Here is a 21,487-nt window from a genome sequence, read left to right on the forward strand (position 1 = left end):
TTTCATGTATTATTGGCTCGTATTTTAAGTGACTTCCTTGTTCAAATGCAAGGTGCTTTTTGATACACTTTATTCGTGTAATTGGGAAAACTGTGTGACTTCAGGCATTGTAATAAGGGAACTTGGAATAACTAGAGTGGGGAATCTCCGGCAGTAGGGAGGGAAAAGATTGACCTGACCTGATGTTCCTGTTAACTCAGCAGCTCCTTTTTGAGACCTTTGCAGTTGTGATTCCATAGATTTCCCCCAGGCAGCCTTTTGATCTTTATTCAGTTTCAAGGCCTGCCTCAAATGTCACAAGGTTTGTGATACTTCCTGATATCCTCCTGAAGGAGATTTATCTTCCGTCAACATCCTGCCTCTCTGCAGCTCCTATGACGTTGCAGCGTGACTGTGTTTTTAGTCTCTTCTCTTAATTATGGGGACTTCTCAAGGACAGTCATCTTTCTTTTCTAACCTGGTGTTCGGCACATAGGTACAGAAGCAAGAGATAAGATGGTGGAAAGTGTTGCAAGAAAGTAGAATAGGGTGATTAATTCCACTTGGAGTGGGGTAGTGTCAGAGGCTGCAGAGAAAATTATAATTGAGCTGGGATGTGAAGAATGAACAGGAGTTCATCTACAGATGGAAAAGTAATACTTCAAATAATGAGAACAGTTTAAAGGCCTAAAGATGTGAGCTCATGAATGTCAAGGTGTGTAGATGGAGAGGGATGAAGAACAAGGTTCAAGTGAGTCTCTCTGTTCTTCTCAGTACCCCCATCTTCGTTACCTTTGCCTACCGTGGTCTCTGCTTTGTCCAGAGTATCTTCTCTGTCCCCTGCCTCCTTAGACTCTATCGGTCATTCCACAAAGTTACTGAATACCTATTATGTACTTGCGTCAAGAGAAAGAGGCAAAAATGGGTTCATGGACAACTTGGAATGGCATCATAGGAATGTTAGCCCCATCCTGAAAAGCCAAGCAGAGTAGTGCCTTACCCGTATTCCTTTTCGACTGCACTGATTGTTCCTAACAACTGAAACGTTTTCTATTATAGCATCTGTAGATAAAATAGATAACAATCAAAAGAGTTACAATTTATTTAGTCCCTTCTGATGGGACAGTGGTTTCTTTCCAACTAGGCTTAGACAAAGAAAATACAATTTTCTTCTCTTTTTTTTTTTTTGGAGACGGAGTCTCGCTCTGTCGCCCAGGCTATAGTGCAGTGATAGGATCTCAGCTCACTGCAACCTCTGCCTCCTGGGTTCAAGCAATTCTCCTACCTCAGCCTCCTGAGTAGCTGCGATTACAGGTGCTCGCCACCATGCCCCGCTAATTTTTTGTATTTTTAGTGGAGACGGGGTTTCACCGTGTTAGCCAGGCTGGTCTCACACTCCTGACTTCATGATCCGCCCACCTTGGCCTCCTAAAGTGCTGGAATTACAGGCATGAGCTACTGCACCCAGCCAGTTTTCATATTTTCTATAGCTGTCTGCTTCTGTATCAGTTCCCATCTTTGTTCCAGTTTCTTTGGCTTCACAATACATCTTCGGTCATCATTAAAGCATGCCCAAAACTTAATGGCATAAGGTAACCATTTTATTTTACTCATAGATTCTGTGGGTCAGGAATTCAGAGAGGACATGGCAGGAACTTGTTTCTGCTCCCCAATATCTGGGGCCCCAACTGGGAAGGCTTGAATGGCTCAGAGTGACTTGACTGCTAGGAACTGAAATCCTCCGAAAGCATCACTTACATACCTGTCACTAGGGCTGGGATGACTCAAAGGCTCTGCTCAGCTGCAGTTGTTGATGAGAGCACCTACCAGTGGCCTTTACATGGAGCCCAGGCTTCCTCTCATGGCAGTCTCTAAGCAATCAGACTGCTTACATGGTGCTTAAGGGCTCCAAGAGTGAATGTGTTAGTGGCCAAGATGAAAATGTCATGGCCTTTTTTAGTGACCTAGCCTTAGAAGTCACATAGTGTTACTTTCGCCATACTTTATTGATTGAAGGAGTCACAAGTCCACTCAGATTCATGGAAAGGGAACATAGACTCCTAACCTCTTGGTAGATGGAGTATCAAAGAATTTGTGGTCATTTTAATTTTTATTTTATTATTTATTTTTTAATTTAGAGACAGGGTCTCAGTGTCACCCAGGCTGTTATGCGGTGGTGTGATCTCGTCTCATTGCAGCCTCAACCTCCCGGGCTCAAGCGATCCTCCCACTCAGCCTCCCGGACAGCTGGGACCACAGGTGCATGGCACTACATCCAACTAATTTTTCTGTTTTTTGTAGAGATGGTGTTGCACTATTTTGCCCAGGCTGGCCATTTTTTAAAACTGCCACAATAACATTTATTTTTCAGGATAAAGTCTCCTTTGAATCTTTTCAAAGGTCAACTTCCTAATCAGGGCTCTTTGAGTAAATACTTCCTCTTTGAGAGTACTGCCCACTTCCCTGTTTCTGCTGGAAATCTTACTTGGTCAAGGCAGAGATTGCATCTGCATTGTTGATCTCCAGATCCTCATCAATCTAGAACAGTGTCTGGCAAACCGTTGATGTTTAATACGTATCACTGATTATGTAATGCTTACTATGTATTTGTGTGAGAGAGAAGACGATATCTACATTGGTATCTGTGTGGAATTTTCTACTTCAGTGTCCAATTTCTGATGTATTCCTGAGTCTCCTGCTGAGACTCATTCTGTCTTTCAGAGTGATGTGCACGAACCCATTACTGGAGGAGATCGCAGTATTGGACATCTGTCTCAAAGTCTCTATACACTGAGAACTCCTTGTTCCAACCATAGGCCTCTATAGGTCCACCAGTCTCTTAGCAATTTCTTTATATATATATGCTGGAGTGCAGTGGCACAATCTTGACTCGCTGCAACCTCCGCCTCCCTGGTTCAAGTGATTCTTATGCGTCAACCTCCCGAGTAGCTGGGATTACAGGCACCTGCCACCATACCCAGCTAATTTTTACTTTCTTTTTTGAAGATATGGGATCTCACTATGTTTCTCAGGCCAATCTCAAACTCCTGGGCTCAAGTGATCCTCCTGCCTTGGCTTCCCAAAGGAACAAGTCTTTTTATGAGACTGGTTAAGGTCTCTATGTAAGTTGGGTTGACCTAATGAGAAATCCTTTGTTTATAGCTTGCTGTTGTGGGCTGTAAAGCAATAGCCTCGCCAAACCTGGTTTCATTTATTTCAAACCCTTTGTAAACCAAGGGAACAGATGCAAAGTATCTCCTTATTTTCATGAACTTCCATATCAAGGTTTTCTGTTAACTGAATTTGTGATTGGTGAGCTTTAAGCCAGTGAGTACTATTCTCTTTTGTTACTGCACGTGGCATGTGTGGTGTTAACATACACTACACTCTAAAGCTGCCTGGTCCTGAACTATTGAATTTATGTGGTGGTAAGTACAAAAGGATCTATATTATGCTGAAAAGAACAAAGTATTATCTTATCCATGTACAAAATTATTATACAACAAATGCCTAAAATTCCTGCTGTGTGCAAGAACTTCAGCTAGGCATTGCGAGGGATAAAGGTATAACAAAGAATGATACTAAACTGATGATATTGGTAACTTGTGGGGATTTGACTGGCAGGGGTGGTAAAAGGGGCTTCAACTTTATGGTGTCTCAATTCTGTTTTTAAAATAACAGCTTTGTTGATATGTAATTCACATACCATAAAAGTCACCATTTAAAAGTATACATATTCAGTGTTTTCAGTATATTTATGCAGTTGTACAGCCATCACCACTATTTTCAGTACATTCTTACCTGAAAAGAAAACCACGGCCAGGTGCGGTGCCTCACACCTGTAATCCAGCACTTTGGGAAGCCGAGGCGGGTGGATCACCTGAGGTTGGGAGTTCGAGACCAGTCTGACCAACATGGAGAAACCCCGTCTCTATTAAAAATACTAAAAATTAGCCGGATGTGGTGGCACATGCCCCTAATCCCAGCTACTTGGGAGGCTGAGGCAAAAGAATCACTTCAACCTGGGAGGTGGAGGTTGCAGTGAGCCGAGATTACGCCATTGCACTCTAGCCTGAGCAACGAACAAAACTCCGTCTCAAAAAAAAAAAAAAAAAAGGAAAACCACATGCTTTTCTGTCATTCTCTGAAAGAAAAGGTAGAAAAGGACATGGAGTTGTTCTTCATGTCAATCTCAGATGTTTCCCCCAAAGTAAAATGTCATTTTTCCTGTTCTGATCTCAGAACATGTTGATTGAGACTCTATCTTGGCACTTAATATATTCTGCCAAGAAACTAGGAGCGTGAATACCTCTCCTTTGCTAGCTTAGGAGGACCTTGGGAGCAAAGACTAGGTCTTGTGCTAATTTTACCACCTGTTGAGTAAATGCTTAATATGTACTCATTAAATATCAGTTTGAGTTCTGCTGACATTCTTAGACTTTTGAGGTAGATTTCTAGGAGAAACATCTTTTCTGACCAATACATCCCTAGTTCATTTCTCTGTTAGGTGGAGTTTCTCATTCTTCTGTTTCTACCCAAAGAAGTATGATTTAAGGTAAGGTAAGGGTTAACTTTCTCGCTCTCGTTCTCAGTCTCTTTCTCTCTCTTTTTAACAAAACAAAAATAAGCAGGACTGATGGTGGGAATAGAATCATTGCATTTGCTTATTTTGAAGTTATGTTCTCTAAGGATATCCATAGCTCTGAGGGCAGAAGAGGGTTGGTAGAGAACATTTGGATAAAGATAAGAGAAATTATGTTCTGGGACCATATTGTGAGTCCCATCTATAAACAATATGATGCCAGGCACAGTGGCTCACACCTGTAATCCCAGCTTTTTGGGAGGCTGAGGCAGGAGGATCACTTGAGCCCACGAGTTCAAGATCAGCCTAGACAACATAGCAAGACACTGTCTCTACAAAAAAATTCTTAAAAATAGCTGGATGTGGTGGCACATCCCTGTAGTCCCAGCTACTCAGGAGGCTGAGGTAGGAGGATTGCCCAAGCCCAGGAAGTTGAGGCTGCAGTGACCTGTGATCATGCCACTGCACTCCACCCTAGACAACAGAGCGAGACCCTGTCTCAAAACAAAAATGTGGAGGCCAGGCACAGTGGCTCATGCTTGTGATCTTAGCACATTGGGAGGCTGAGGCAGCTGGATCTCTTGAAGTCAGGACTTCAGGACCAGTCTGGCCAACAAGGCAAAAAACCGCGTCTCTACTAAAAAATAGAAAAATTAGCCGGGTGTGGTGGTGCGTGCCTATAGTCCCAGCTCCTTGGAAGGCTGAGGCACAAGAATCGATTGAACCCAGGAAACAGAGATTGCAGTGGGCCAAGATCGTGCCACTGCACTCCAGCCTGGACTCTGTCTCAAAAAAAAAAAAAAAATACGGAGTCATAATTTATTATGCGTATTATATGCATATTGAGCACCTACTATGTAGAGTACTGTCCTGTGCATTTCTTATGTATTAGTTAACCTTCACTTATTTTCTCCATTTTGTGGATAAGAAACTAAAGAACAAGGTGTTTAGGAAAATTGCAAAAGATGTCTCTATTAGAAAATAAAAGAACCACATTTTGACCCCAAGCAATTTTCCTCTAGTGCCTGGTTGGTGTCTCTATATAAAATAAACTGAATTTGAATCCTGGCTCTACTATTTAATAGGAATATAGCTTTGGATAAGTCATCTAATCTCTCTGAGCCTCACTTTCTACATGGGGTAGTTGGCAGATTGTGAGTAAAGCTCCTTAGTCCATTGTGATTCCCTTCTGCCATTTATTTGTGGATTTTTCTTGCTAACTGTACAGTCTGAGAGTAGCAGGATACGTGAGTGATGGCAGATTTCAACTATTTGGTTATGTAATGATTAGGCAGTTCTACATATCCTTTTCTATCGTACTAACAACTTTGTTTCTCAACCCACTGAGAGACCACTGGTACTGTGGACTTAATTCTGACCCATTGGTAAAGATTTTCGTAATACAAACTTGATGAGAACTTGATAACGTGATGGTCAGTGTAGCTTGTTAGCAGTGAAGAGCAAGAACATTGTACCCTAGACTTTAGAAATGCATATTTCAGAAAGTGTCTGAAAACCTTGACCAATGCTAGTACATCTAGAGAAGATGACAGCCCAGGGGATCATGTGGGAACCATGCCAGATAAGGAGTAGTTGGAGCCTCAGAGGTCATACGGTGTGAGGAAAAGAAGAGTTTTAAAAAGAAAGAAAAGAAAAAGAAGATAGTCCATTGTGGCAGCTCACACAGAATCTAAAGTAGGAGGACTGCTTGAGCCTAGCAGCTCTAGGCTACAGTGAGCTATGACCTAGCCACTGTACTCCAGCCTGGGTGACAAAGTGAGTCCCCACCTCATTCATTGATTCATTCATTCATTCATTCATTATTTTGGTAACAACATTTTTGTTTAATGTCTAAATCTAACGAAACATGCCATTTTCATTTAAAAGTACAATTTTATGAAATAATAAATATATAGAAGGCTTGGCCAACATGTATAAACAAGGATCTGACACAGATGTAAATCCATGCCTTCCAACTTCCTTGACATCACATTGTCTCTTCATAAGAGATAGTCACTTTGGCCAGTAGGGAAGACAAGAAAACCAATAACATGAGTAAACAATTTCCATCTTGCCTGGCCCTGACTGGGGTCATTACTCTAAGCCACATGCCTTACTTTGCTCTGACACTTCAGGATGTTCCCTCCTGGTATTAGCTGTGCACCAAAGCTAAGAGGTCACAGGACCCTCCTTGCCATTCTCAATAAATCAGTTTTGCAAAACCTCCAGGCCTTCTTGCGGAGTATTCAGGCATATAGGGTTGTAGCTGATCAGCCATAAGGACAGACTTCCCTTTAGGCCCTGCAGCAGTATGGCACCAGTTTGAAAGCCTCCATCCAGTGCACATAATGAAAGTCAGAAAAAGACCTTCATTACTTATGTGTACTTTCTACAAAGAAACAGATACCTGGATGAGGGCCAAGACTGCCTCCTTCATCATTTCATTTTGTATGTCTGTGTTGACAGAGTCAGCAAGAGAAGAGTTATCAAGTGCTTGCAAGGTCCCTAGGTCTGTCCTTGTAGCCAGACCTTCCCTTGCTACTTGTAATTCCTTGACAGAAGACATTGTGGTAGTGGGTACTCAGGAAAGAAGCAACTAGAGTGGGGCACTTCTCCCAGGGCAAACACTGAATCCTCTTTCTGTTATAAAGTTCCCTGAGTTCTGGGTTTGTTTGTTCACGTAGATAGAATGATAGCTGTTGAAACTGTCCCTAACTTAGTAATTCTCTCTGAACTCCCTTGAGAGGGCCCAGGCACTCTTACTTTCCATCTCTCCTGACAAAGAATAAAGAATGAGTCTAAGAGTCTTGACCATCATATATCTCAGGCACTGACTGGGGATGGGGAAGCTTTGAATAACCAGATACATACGTATAGATAGATAGGTAAAGATATCTCATAACTACACTTTCTTTTTTTGTTAATAAAATACTAATTATGTATCAGTCTTGTGCTAGGCACGAAAGATGCAATGTTGAATAAGGCAGGTTAGATAACTTTTGTGAAGCATAACATGTACCCCTCCCAAATGTTCTATTGATGACAGATTCCTATCATTGGGTGCCTCATAATTTTGTATTCTTTCATCACATCTAAAATCAAGCTCTACATGGTAACTTTCCTCAGTTTGGAGACATTGGACATGCTTCCCATCTTCTGTGGAGTTTCTGGTATCTGAGAAGGCTCAAGTGCCTACTAAAGTTTCTCCTGCATATGCTACAAGTATAAGGCTGCTCACCTGTGTGAGTTCTCTGATATTTAATAAGGTGGGATTTGTGAATGAATATTTTCCCAAATCCATGACATTTAAAGAGCTTCTCTCCTGTGTGAATTCTCTGGTGTGTTTGTAGATTTGTGTCATAACTAAAGCTTTTCCCACACCATAAGCATCTATGTGGGTTTATTCCTTGATGTGTCATGAAGTGCTTATTAAGACCTGAACTCCATCTAAACCTCCTGTCACATTGTTGACATTTATAGAGTTTCTCTTCAGTGTGAATTCTCTGGTGCTTAATAAGATCAGAGCTAACTCTGAAGATTTTCCCACAGTCCTGACATTTAAAAGGTTTCTCTCCTGTGTGGCCTTTCCCGTGAAGATCCATAAGTTTTGGAAGCTCTTGTTTACAAGTTGTAAGTTTCTTTTCTTCCTTGGAAAAGCTTGATGCCATTTCTGTACCCTGTGGGTATCACCATGATTTTCCCTGCCCTTTGTTTTCTGGGCAATATTCATTCTGTTCTTTTTTGATACTTTGTATCCTGCTGTTTGTATTTCAGATGCAGAAACAGATATTATAGGATAGTCATTTCCAGTGTCGTTTTTTAGCTTTAACGTTAGAGAGATGGCAGTCTCATAGATATCCTGCATTACATCATTGTAGAGAGTCTTCTCAAGAGGATCTAATAACTGCCATTCTTCCTCAGAAAAGTACATAGCCGTATCTTCAAATGTCAACAAACTCTGGGACTCAGGCCAGATGAGCTTAGATGCAATCTTCCAGTCTTTGGTGATTTTGTGCTCAGAAAGGGCTAAAATCTGTTGAACATGCACAGCTCTTTCATATACAGGCTGGGTTTCTTTGTGAGTGTTCCAGCCCAGCTGTTCTTGTAGTACCCTGTATGTATTCCAGTATTCTTTCTAGAACAGACCCATTGGTTCGAGGTCTGCTGGCTTCCACTTGAAGCCTGGGGCCACTGTTGTTCCTCCCAAGAGCATTGCCTCCTCTCCCAGCTCATGGGCTGTGATCTCATTCTTTGTTCCACCAGGTTCTCTCTGCAAGCGTTCCACCAGGACCAGAGCCTGTTTGACATGCTGTGGATGATGCTTCTGCACCCAGTTCTGGGTCCCCTTGGGCAGAATGGTCAGGAACTGCTCTAGTATCAGCATTTCCAAAATGTGCTTTTTTGAGTGGATCTCTGGCCTCAGCCACTGATGGCATAATTTCTGAAGTTGGTTGATAACCTCAAGTGGTTCAGTTGCTTCATGATAATGGAAGCTCCAGGAGTGCCTGTGAGCACTCCCAGGACCAAGACTCTCTATTTGTGTGCTGTATTTCTTACTCTGACTGGAGTTCTCTTTCACAGACCTATTGGTCTCCCACATAGCCCCCATATGAGGGTTCAAGCATGCATCTGCCTTCAGCTCTCTCGTTATCATTTGCTCTAGGAAAAGTTTTACTCCTGTGTGTGACATTCACACCCATCTGGTGCCACCTTTGAGGTGTGTCAGGTTTGGTACATTTTGGTACAAAATGAGGGTGCAGGTTTGGTACAAAATCAATGAATAGATCTTCCCAAGAACACTTCAGTCAGCTCTGGCTTCCCTGGAGGCCCCTTTCCTCGTCCTTTGCCCAACTATGCCTCTGTCGCCATGCCTGCCTGCTGCTCTGGACAGCGAAGCTCTCTGCTCCTGCACCACTGAAAAGCAATGTCAGGAAAGCCAGCGATGTCAGGAAAGCCCGCAATGTCTGGCGAGTAAAGCTCCAAGATTTTGGGAGCCTTGGAAAGGGCCTTGGAAGATCATTTCTCCCATTCAATCCCTCCACCTCCCAGAGACCTTACTCTGACTCACTACTTCTGGGACGAGGTCTGTGGCCATTCATTTAATTAATTGAGACAGGGTCTGGCTCTGTTGCCCAGACTGGAGTTCAGGGGCACGATCTCAGCTCACTGCAACCTCCGCCTCCTGGGCTGAAGCCATCCTCCCACCTCAGCCTCTGGAGTAGCTGGCATTACAGGCGCACACCACCACACTTGGCTAATTTTTGTATTTTTTTTTTTTTTTTTTTGGAGAGACAGTGTTTTGCCATATTGCCCAGGCTGGTCTCAAACTCCTGGGCTTAAGTGATTTTTCCACCTTACCTCCCAAAGTATTAGGATTACACACATGAGCCACCACACACGGCTGAGACCCCACTTCTTAAAAAAAAGATAAAAAGAAAAAGGCATTGTTGTAGCTATTCCAATCCTTGTGTTTCAGTGTTTGAATTAATGAATTTTTTATTTTATGCCTACTTTTCATGGAAATGGTAGTATTCCCTACTTGCCAGTCATGACTTACAGCCTTTTCTGGAAGATTATTTCATTTTTGTTTTTTCTTTTTTGAGACGGAGTTTTGCTCTTGTTGCCCAGTCTGGAATGCAATGGCATGATCTCAACTCACTGCAACCTCTGCCTCCCAGGTTCAAGCGATTCTCCTGCCTCAGCCTCCCAAGTAGCTGGGACTACAGGCATGTGCCACCATGCCCAGCTAATTTTGTGTTTTTGGTAGAGACAAGGTTTTGCCATGTTGGTCAGGCTCATCTTGATTTCCTGACCTCAGGTGATCCACCCACCTTGGCCTCCCAAAGTGCCAGGATTACAGGCGTGAGCCACCACACCCAGCTGGAAGACTGTTTCTAAAGTCAGACAAAGGATAGACTAAATGTGTTTTCTGAGAAACGTTTGTCTAGGGAATCTGAGAGGCCAGAAACCTTTACCATAAGTAAAAGAACCATGGCTCATAATCTCTAGTTTTCATCTCATACTGTTGACTTTTAATTGAGTTCCTTGTTTTAGTAACATAAAATAAATGTTTTCTGCTCTCAAATCTACAGAGACTTTATTAAAATTGGAGGAACAATATTTGACAGTCTTTTGAATGTTTAGAAAAACAGGGTTTATTGTGGCTAAGTCTAAAGGGTCTCATGATTACAATTGACTGAAAATGAAGGAATGCATTACTTTCCATGCATGGTGACTTAATTTTATGTGCAGTACTATTCAATACACAGAGACTTACATAACTGCTGTTCTTGGCGGGTCTATTAGACATTAAAGTGTAAGTATCCCTATTGTTATTTACACTAGGAAAAAAAAGTATACCTCAGGTCTTTGAGAATCCAGGAAAGCTTTGTTTTAGAATATTGCCTCAGCAGAAGGGGGCCAAGGAATTGTAGGCTTTTACTGAGTGCCTACAGGATGCCTCTCACTGGGGATGTAAATACAGTCCTTGGCCTTCAGGAGCCAGGTGTAGAAGGAAATCAATCAACGGTAACTGAGAGCCACTGAGATGCTGCAATTCCGACATAAACAAAGTGCCATGAGAGCACAGAGGAGGGTACAGCTAATTGATTGGTAATATTCAGAAAAGGCTTCAGGGCTTAGTTCCATCAACCAGGTCTGGAGGGATCGGTAAAACCTGGCCTAGAAGAAGAGAATAATGGTCATTTAGCCAAAGGGAACAACTTGTGAAACTTGTTACTGACACACTGGAATGATGAGAATGGAGCTGATAGATGAGAAGTGGTGGGATTAGCATGGCCAGGTTATGAAGATTCTCATATGCTAAGGAGTTAGGGCTCTTATTCTTTAAGCAGCAAGGAACTGCAAAGTTAAGTGTGTAGGTTTTAATGGCCTGACCTCACTTATGTGATACAGCCACCTCTGGTTCTCTGATTAAATAATTTGAGAAACAATCCATACTGTATTTCTTTTTCATGGTGACTCTATATGTACATAGCTACGTTGGAGACTCTTAAATGATAAACTCATTTAATGTGCTTAACACAGGATCGAATGTGCTCAAACATGGAACCTTTTTTTATCTCTTTACCTTTTAGTTTTTAGTAACATGTTTAGGACATCTGATATAGGTAAAGGAGGAAGAGGGAGAAACAGGCTTCTAGGGAAATAAAAGAAGAATCTTTCTCACCAGTCTAGCAGTATTTGGCTGTAGCAGGTGGGAGGAGGTAGAGCCATTTCTTAAATCTAAAGACAGCTCTGTACTGGGAGTGAGGAGGTCTAAGTCCTTATTCTGCCTTAGCTGTTAAATAAGCTGTGTGCCCTTGGCCAGTTCACTACTTTTTTGAGACTCATCTCTCAAGACACAGATAATACTGCTTGACCACAGGTTAGTTGGAGTCTGTGTTAAGTGCTTTGTATGTGTTAGCTCATTAAATCCTCAAATCAAACCTAAAGTTGGATTCCCATTTCAAAGATGAGAAAAGTGAGGAATTGAGAGATTAAAGAAGCTATTCAAGACCACCTTCTAGTAAATGAGATGGATGGGAGATGGGACATTTTCAGTGGAAGAAACAACTTAAAGGCACAGAAGTGAAAAGGAGCAGGTGATCTTTAAGGAACAATGTGTATATTTAAGGTATTGTCAACCTTAAATAGTGAGATTCAGAAAATACAATTAAGTAGAGTCTATTTGAGTGCAAAGCTTGAGTATGGCCACCTGGGAGACACTGACTCCAAATGAATGGGGTCAGAGTTTCAAAGTAGAGAAGATAAGATTTCACTTATACAGGCAGAGACACAGAAATTTTAACAGGATTACAACATTTCCCATACTAAGACCAGTGCATACGTTAAAGTGATTTGACTGGTTAGAGATTCCTACATTCCAAGGAAGATTACTCCATGAGGAGGGACAACGTTCTGAGATGGTCTTATCTCTGGCGCCATTTGGTCTTAATTATGGGGTGGGGGGTTTGGGGGTGGGGAATGGGGGCAGAAGTTGCAGCTGCATGACATGTGATTCAGGCTGCATAGCCACATTCCTCCCAAGGCTCCGAGTAATTTAAAGTTCCAACAGCTTTCAGTTTGAATTATTTAATTTCACAGTGTGTAGTGGACTTGGAAGTATAATAGGAGACAAAAGTGGAAAATGTAGATTTAGGCCACGTTCTAGAGGCCTTTGAATGCTGTGTTTTATTTGCATTTTATTCTGCAGCTATTAGGGAGTCTTTGTCATCCCAATTTTCAAATGAGGCCTTAGAAATGTTCTCATTCGTGTAATCCCAGCACTTTGGGAGGCCGAGGCAGGCGGATCACGTGGTCAAGAGATCAAGACCATCCTGGCCAACGTGGTGAAACCCCTATCTCTACTGAAAATACAAAAATTAGCTGGTCATGGTGGCACGCGCCTGTAGTCCCAGCTACTTGGGAGGCTGAGGCAGAATCACTTAAACCCGGGAGGCGGAGGTTGCAGTGAGCTGAGATCACGCCACTGCATTTCAGCCTGGCGACAGAGCGAGACTTCATCTCAAAAAAAAAAAAAAAAAAAAAGTTCTCATTCAATGTCATTCACAATTGTTTTATATTCCACTAAGCAGGGGGATAAATACCTTATTGAAAGAGTGCTTGTAGACTTAGGCAGACATGGATTTATAGTCTGTCACTCTCTTGCATACACAAAAAAGAAAAGTATAAATGAAACACTGGTAAAGAATTTCTAAAACTACTTCATAATCAATTCTAGCTTTGAAATACTTTTTAATTCATTATTCATATTTGCCTACATAATAACTGCCCTGCATGCCATCAGGAGTATTGATGGTGCAACATTTCTTAAAAATGATTCAACATTGTCTTCAAATTTTTCTTTCAGGTTACTGACAGGTATTTTGCAAGTTTCAACTTTGGCGCTTTCTTGGTCTTACTAGAAGATCTTAGCAAAAAGTCTCACAACTACTGAAATTCATGTTTCTCCTTAAAATGGCCCTTGATTTATTTGTTCAGGGTTGTATTTGTCCAGTCACAATGTCAGACATGACAACCAAGTACACTCTTGTGCAGGCAATAACAGCTGTGTCCTGACTGCAGCTTAACTGTAAGACACTCTCAACAGTAGGAAACATTCTGATTTTGATGTTAAAATAGAATTGAATTTGAATTAATGAAATACAGTAGCTTGTTGAAAATCATAGGATGATGAAGGTATGGGGACCCATTTGCTCATTGTTGTCAATCCAGCCAGTAGGAAATCTGTCTTGTCGGTCAACTGTGTGAGAAAACCCTTTCCTAAAGAGAAGCTTTACCTTTTCTATTTCCCTGTTATTTTGAATTTACACTTACTAAGGAGGAAACCAAGGCAGGAAAGACAGCCAAGGACATTTTAATTGACTCAAGAAATACTTACTTTTAACCAAGTCTTTTATGTTCTGGAAAGTGCCTCGAGATCTTTTAATAATCTTGCCAAATCAGCATTTCAATTTGGTACTCAGGATGAGTGATTAGAAGTCATGACAAACCAGCTAGCTTCTCTGTGGAGAATAGCTGAAGCCTCTGGAGAACCACAGTCTTAAATTAGTCTGAAGAAGTGTGAGGTCACAACAGGAAGTAATGTGAACAGGAGGAGTTATTGATCAGATGGTTCAGAGAGCTGGATGATCTTAATAACATGATTCCATTTTTCCTTGTATGTAACAAACACTTATTGATTGCTTCTCTTAAATTCATCTCCTTTCTCCTTCCTTGCAACACCTTAATTTGTGTTCAGACATCTGTGTGATTCTGGGGAAGCTGGCTCCATCTATCCTAAGCTTCAGGTTTGGCTAGTTAGCACATTCCATTCCCCCCAGCCACCATGATTATTTTGGATTGGGCATGTGATCTAAGCAGGTATAGTCTGAGTGTATTCTACTTGGTGTGGTAAGTGGATATAAGGCCTCTATTCTGCCATATGATTTGGTTAAATATAAGAAGTGTCTGTGGGGCACAGTGGCTCGTGGTTGTAATCCCAACTACTTGGGAGATGGAGGCAGAAGGATTGCTTGAGGCCAGGAATTCAAGACAAGCCTGAGCATCATATTAAGACCCCTGTTTCAAAGAAACAAAACAAAAGAACAAAAAGAAAAAAGTGACTATGATCCTAGGCTTGCAAAGAAGTTCACACCATCACAGATATGCACTCAGGGTGAAGGGAGAAAGAGAGAACCAATGCCTTCACATCAGGGTTGCTATGAGAATTGAATGGGAACTTGACTGTAAAGCACCTTGCAGAAAAGTCTGACATAAAATATAAATTCATGTTTTAAGGACTTTTGGAATTGCTAATGACAAAAACCAACTCAGGTAAATCCAAGCAAGAAATAGAAATGTAATGGTATGATAATAAGGAAGCTCAGAAAACTGAAGAAAATTTTCTAGATACCAGGTGACCTTGGGCACACAATCATACTTCAGTGGCCCAAGGGCGCTCATTGTATCTCATACTGCTTGTCTGTGTTTGACTTTCTTTTCTCCTGTAGGCAATCTGTCTATAGGTGATAAGAAAGGAGATCACTGGCAACCCTCAGTCCTCTCATCTCTGTAACCTAAAAGGCAAGGTCCTTACTTTTAGAACTCCAAGTTTAAAATGCTGGGGAAGGATACTGACAGTTGGGGCCATAATTCTACCCCTGGACTAAGCCAATATGGCTAGGGAATTGGAAACTACGGTAGTCAGACTAGAGCTACCTGTGCCTCACCTGACACTCACGTGGTAGGTGTGGAGAGGGATGAGTGACAGCTTCGCTCGGAATCATGTTTGCATCTCATGGAAAGCAATTTTCCCCCATGAGAAAGGGAAGCAGTGCTGGATAGTAAAACAAGTATCCGGTTATTCAGTACTTGCTTTTTGTCTGAAGCAGATTCGTCCCTTCTTATCTCTGGCGGGGTGGAGGGAAAATAGGAAAGTAGGAGGGAGAGTGAAGTGTAAATTTTATTGTGTACTTAACTACGTAGTAAGTAAACTTTGCAGGTATAAGCCAATCGCATCTCATTTAATCTTTACTACAATACTGTGTGATAGATAATATTCCCATGTCAGCCAGAAACAAGCTCAAGTTAAGAAACTAGCCCAGGACTGTATAAAGCTGAGTCCACTTGTCTCCAAAGCATAATAGGCTTTTCTGCTGCTACCACGTTCTTCAAAATAAAGTGAGTTAAACTTACCTGGTCAACATGCCGGTCCCCTGTACTCCCTGCTACCAACTCAATGTTTGTGTCCCCCAAAAACCGTATATTGAAATTCTAATCCCCAGTGTGATAGAATTTGGAGATGGGGACTTTGGGAAAGTTGAATCATGAGCGTAGAGCCCTCATGATGGGATTAGTGTCTTTATAAGAAGTGAACACACAAGAGAACTTCCATCCAGTCACCTTTTTCTGCCATGTGAGGACACAGCAAGAAGGCAGCCCTCTGTAAACCTGGAAAAGGGCCGTCACCAGACACTGGACCTATTAGTTCCTTCATCCTGGACTTCCCAGCCTCCAGAACTGTGAGAAATGTCTGTGTATTAGGCTGTTCTTGCAGTGCTAGAAATAAATACCTGAGACTGGATAATTTAAAATGAAAATAGATTTAATTGGTTTACAGTTCTGCAGGCTTTACCAGAAGCATGGGGCTGGCATCTGCTCAGCTTCTGGTGAAGCCTCAGGGAGCTTTCAGTCATGGCAGGATATGAAGGGGGAAGAGGCACATCACATAGTGAAAGCAGGAGCAAGCTTGAGAGACTCGGGGTGGCAGGAGGTGCCACACACTTTTAAATGACCAGCTCTTACAAGACTCACAGCACCAAGCCATGAGGGATCCACTCCCATGATCTAAACACCTCCCACCAAGCCCCACCTCCCGTACTAGGGATTACAATTCAGCATGAGATTTGGGCAGGGACAAATATCCCAACTGTCAGTCTGTTGTTTAAGTCACCTAGTCTATGGTAGTTTGTTATAGCAGCCCAGGCTGATTAAGACACTTCCCTAGTCACAGTCTCGGTGCCCCCCTCCAACTCTCCCTCATCATGAGCCTAGATTAGAACTTGAAACCTAGGTTGTCCAGACTTACATGGTTATTCTTGCCTTATCCTACAGTAAACAAAGGATGTATTCCCCATCTTTTAATCAGAACAGAAGGTGTGAAAACACATTTTCAAGTTTCACATATACTGAACACAACCTTTTACTTAAAAGATGAAAAAGCTGTAGCAAGAGCTGGCTGGTCTGTATTTGAATCCCATTACCTACTAACTAGGCAAGTATTCTGTGTCTCAGTTTTTTCATCCTTAAAGTGAGGCTAATGATGGAACCTATCTCATAGGGCTTGTTGTGAAGATTGAATGAGTTAATACATAAAGTGCTGAGAACAGTATCTGGTATACAGCAAGTACTGTCTCAGTGTTAGCTCTTTATTAGAAGTATTGTTATTCATCATTAATGGGCTCTTCTTATTAATGCCAAAACAGGCAGACTTTGCTTAGGGAATCTTCATTTTGCTGCTTGAGTTCACATCTGGGATGTAGGTACTTAGCTCTCAAAGAGAGCTGACTACAATCTAAGGCAAAAATAAACTATTTGTAGTCCAGGAAGTTCTAAGGAGGAAACAGTCTCCCTGCCTATCTGGTCCTGTTCATACACATATGATTAACATTTCCCCCATATTTCTCCTCTAATTATGCTTACGTTCTGATCTTTTGCACATGGAAGTTTAAATAAACTTCCCCCTGTTAAACTATGGGAAACAGTTAAATCTGGAATGCACAGAGCTGCTGTATCCAAAGTACTGCAGGTGATTTGGCAGAAGGGTGGTATAAGGAGTAGGATGGTCTGAGCACATCTGGCAGGCACCAGAAGTCAATGGAGAGTCTGTGTATGAAGCTTCTGAAGGAAATGGAATATAGTTTCCTCTGTGAGGAGCTAGGACAATGTGGCCCCCAAGGAAAATCTGAAGAGCACTCTGTAACTTATTAATCAGTGAGTCAAAGATGGAAATGGAAAGTTATATCACTATGTAAGCTTTACAAGTTTTGAGGTGTTTGGGCCCTTTCTCTGCCTCTCTCTAGTTCAGCTCAGATTACTACCTGATTCTAGAATGGGATCTGAAACTCAGTTGTAATGGGTAAATCTCAAGATGTATCCATTTACTTCTATATCAGTGGGCATACTGGGAACTATACCTCTAGATTGCTGATCTGTTGATGTATCTGTCTCTAATTTTACCATATACTTGCTGTACTAATAAATGCCTTTTTAATGTTAAACATTTTACAACAAATATTTCCACCATATCTTTGCCACTGAAAAGACATTTTATATCAGGAAGAGCCTTAGATTTTTCAAACTGTGTATGGATCAAAAACTACTTTAATTAAGCTGTGCCCAGACTAAAAAAAAGTACAAACAAAAAAACCCCATTTCAAAATGAAAATGAATAGTTGTGGCCTTTGATTTTAAAAAATCTCACAAGATAGACTGAGACTGTTTTGTAGTAGTAGCAGTTTAATTCAAATACCCAAATATTAGCAGGGCATAGTGGCATGCATCTGTAGTCCCAGCTACTTGGGAGGCTGAGGCGGGAGGATTGCTTGAGCCCAGGAGTTCTAGGCTGCAGTGAGCTATGATCGTGCAATTGCACTCCAGTGTGGGTGACAGAGCAAGACCCTGCCTCTAAAGAAAATACAAAATAAATAAACGAAATACACAAAGATTGCAAAGTGTGCAGTTTGTGGTCTTCCCTTTACCAGTGTACCTGTGTGTGAAACAGAATTTTCATTACATGCTACAATTAAAATAATATTTCAATAGACTTGATGCTGTTCTTGATTTGAAGATCCAATTTAGTAACTGCATTCTGGCACTTGTTCCCCTCCCTACCCATCCACCTTGTTTTATGCATAGAATAAACCCATAACATGTTCTTTCTTAGTTCTTAGTTTCCTGGTGTATCTACCCACCCATTAGAATAATGGGTCTTTCTTTTACATTTCTGTAAAACTGTGTGCCATTATATTACTTACTAAATTGTATTTTAATTTAATGTGTATAATTTCTGTCCAACTCCAATAAAATATCAAACCCTTAAAAATAGGGATATTATTCATCTTTGTATTTTTAGCATTCAGCATAATGACCAGCATATAATAGACATTCTGCAAATATTTGAATCATTATTTTATACATTAAGAAATGGATAATGAGTAAGGTGTAACAACTTCACTAACTTGTCTAGTCAGTAGCAGAACTGGCACTAGGACTAGACCCCGGGACTTCAGGTTTCCCCCCGGGTGACCCCCAAGTCTCTCCGTTGTTGTAGGGCTTTGTTGACATGGACAATAAGGTCCTACATAGACATAGTTTTATAATGAGTTCAGAAATGGATCAACAAAAGTGAAACCTGTGACAAATACCAGATTATTTGTATTGTAGACCTTGGTCTTAATTTGTTTTTCTTCGAGGGTTGATGGCAGGTCATGAGATTTGAGAGAGACACACAGTAGTCAACTGTATGGAAAATATTGAGGAAGTGTGTTTTCGGATTACAAAACTAAATTGGGATCAACTTGGACTTTTTCAGTCAGGCTGTTAGAATGTGTGTCTAAAGTTGGCCTGCTTATCATGTGTTATAATATAATATTCGTTCGGTCAGACCCTCTGATTTGTCAAATCCTTGCCAAAAATGGGTCCCATAGAAGGCAACCTGGGATTAGAATGCTTTTAAATGTGAAGTGTCAGGTTTCTAGGATAAACCATCTTCACTTAGCAGAACTAATTCCTTTAACAAACATTTGTTGATTCCAACTGTGTGTCAGGTACTGTGCTAGCCTGGAGCAGCAAAGAATGATAAAAAGAACCGTGTTTTAGAGGAGCTATTAAGTCGTATTCTCTCCCCAAACTGAACCGCTACACAAGGAGGTGATTTCTGTTAGAGGGGTTTGTGTGATCAACTAACAACAAAGGAGCTGGGAACCAAGAAAGTTTGGTCAATAATAACAACAATGACTACATTAATCCAGTATCATGCCAGGTTCTATTCTAAGCAATTTACATGTATTACTTAAGTATTTGTTTACATTTGCGGAAGTTTTCCTTGTCCCGGGCCCATTCAGTGTGCTATTTTTATCTCTACGTTTAGAAACTTTGACCTTTTTTGGTTTGTGGCTTGTCCCTTATTTGATTAAAAAAGTCATTATATGGCCAGGCGTGGTGGCTCACGCCTGTAATCCCAGCACTTTGGGAGGCCAAGGTGGGCAGATCACCTGAGGTCGGGAGTTCGAGACCAGCCTGACCAACAAGGAGAAACCCCATCTCTACTAAAATACAAAATTAGCCGGGCGTGGTGATGCATGCCTGTAATCCCAGCTACTCGGGAGGCTGAGGCAGGAGAATCGCTTTAACCCTGAGGCAGAGGTTGCAGTGAGCCGAGATTCTGCCATTGCACTCCAGCATGGGCAACAAAAGCGAAACTCCGTTTAAAAAAAAAAAAAAGTCATTATAATCACCTAGTAGCTTTAGATCTGACTATATAATGTATACAACAGAGAAGAGTTGTTTGCTCCATAAACATGTACAATTATTTGTCAAAAAAGAAATACAAGTTATTCATATTAGTATTCACAGTTTTCCCTTTAGTTTCTCACTGACTCAGTGTATCTACCGAGATTCCCTTGGTACTATCTGTCCCTCAGGTAGTCTGCTTGCCCAGTGGTAAGGCTTTCTAGGGTGGAAGGATTCTTTGTTACTGGGTCTTCTTCCAGGACTCTACTTCTTTCTAATAGGCTGAATGGAGCGAAATGTAAAAACAGGGAAGACACGCTGAATCTTCTTAATAAAGAATTTTTAAGATAAAGGGGAAAGGGGAGAATGCAAATTTGAAACTGGTTTTGAAGGTTGGGAGTGGGGTAGGTTGGTGAGTGAGAGACCGTTGAGCAACTATATTATATGAGAGAATTGATTAGGAGATAAAAAGTGTGTTACGATTTTGATTCCTTCTCGTATCCATTGAGGAAAGCATGTAAAGACTGGAATTACTGTTTTTTCACTTTTGATTGTTGGACTGTCTTTCTACCCAGGGCAGCCACTTAGGTTGCTGGGGTTTATTCAGGTTATACATACTGTGCCTCTCTATTTTAACTGGCTTTTTGTCCCTTTCCTTGCTTAGCAGTTTTTCTGCAAGTAGCTGATAAATGAGGAATTCTTAAATTCTTTTAAAGGGTTTTTCCTGAAAGGTAAGTTTTTTTAGAGAAGTAGAATGGGCCTGGGGAATAATACCAACCTTAGATGTGGAACCTCTAGGGGCTGGTCAAATGTATTTGGCACACTTACTCTTTACCATGTCATCAACCAAGACTTGGATGTCTTTCTTATTTACTGCCTTTATCGTTGGAGCTACAATCCACATCTGTTCCAGAGGTCATGGAAACTCTTCATCTCTCAGCATTTCTAGTGGGTATCCTTGGCAGGCTTAAAGCAGAGTCAGGAGGGTGAGAGCTCAGAGAGAGAGGCTAAGGTAAAAGCACTTTGTAAACTTACAGAGGATGATATTTTGTACAAAGCCTGGCACAGAGCAGACATTCAGTAAAAATGCATAGAATTCAAAGGAAAAAAAGCAGATACCTTTTACTCATAGCAGAAAAATCTCTCTTCTGCTCCCCCTACCTTGGTCAGGATAAGAGTGCCTTGTGACATGGATTAACACCATACGAGTAATAGTTTATATCATTTAATCTTATTTCTTAAAATAGCCCTACAAAATATAGTATGATTTTGATTTTATGTTTATGGGAATGAAAGTTTTAGAGGGTCTCCGTCACTTGCCCAAATATTACCCTTGTAATAAGAGATGGAACTGGGATTGGAATGCAAATCTGTCTAGCTTCAAAAACGTTTCTTTTTTTCTACCTTTCT

The 21,487-nt window shown here is 41.3% G+C and overlaps 1 protein-coding gene and 1 pseudogene across 4 annotated transcripts in view; one reads left to right on the forward strand and one right to left on the reverse strand.

Annotated features, from left to right (window-relative positions):
* GAB2 (GRB2 associated binding protein 2) overlaps positions 1-21,487 on the forward strand; it is a 212,832-nt gene that overhangs the window by 26,779 nt on the left and 164,566 nt on the right. The window lies entirely within an intron of this gene.
* Positions 7,684-9,215, reverse strand: LOC100582302 (annotated as a pseudogene).

Source organism: Nomascus leucogenys, chromosome 15 (genome assembly GCF_006542625.1).
Source record: "Nomascus leucogenys isolate Asia chromosome 15, Asia_NLE_v1, whole genome shotgun sequence".
NCBI classification, from domain to species: domain Eukaryota; kingdom Metazoa; phylum Chordata; class Mammalia; order Primates; family Hylobatidae; genus Nomascus; species Nomascus leucogenys.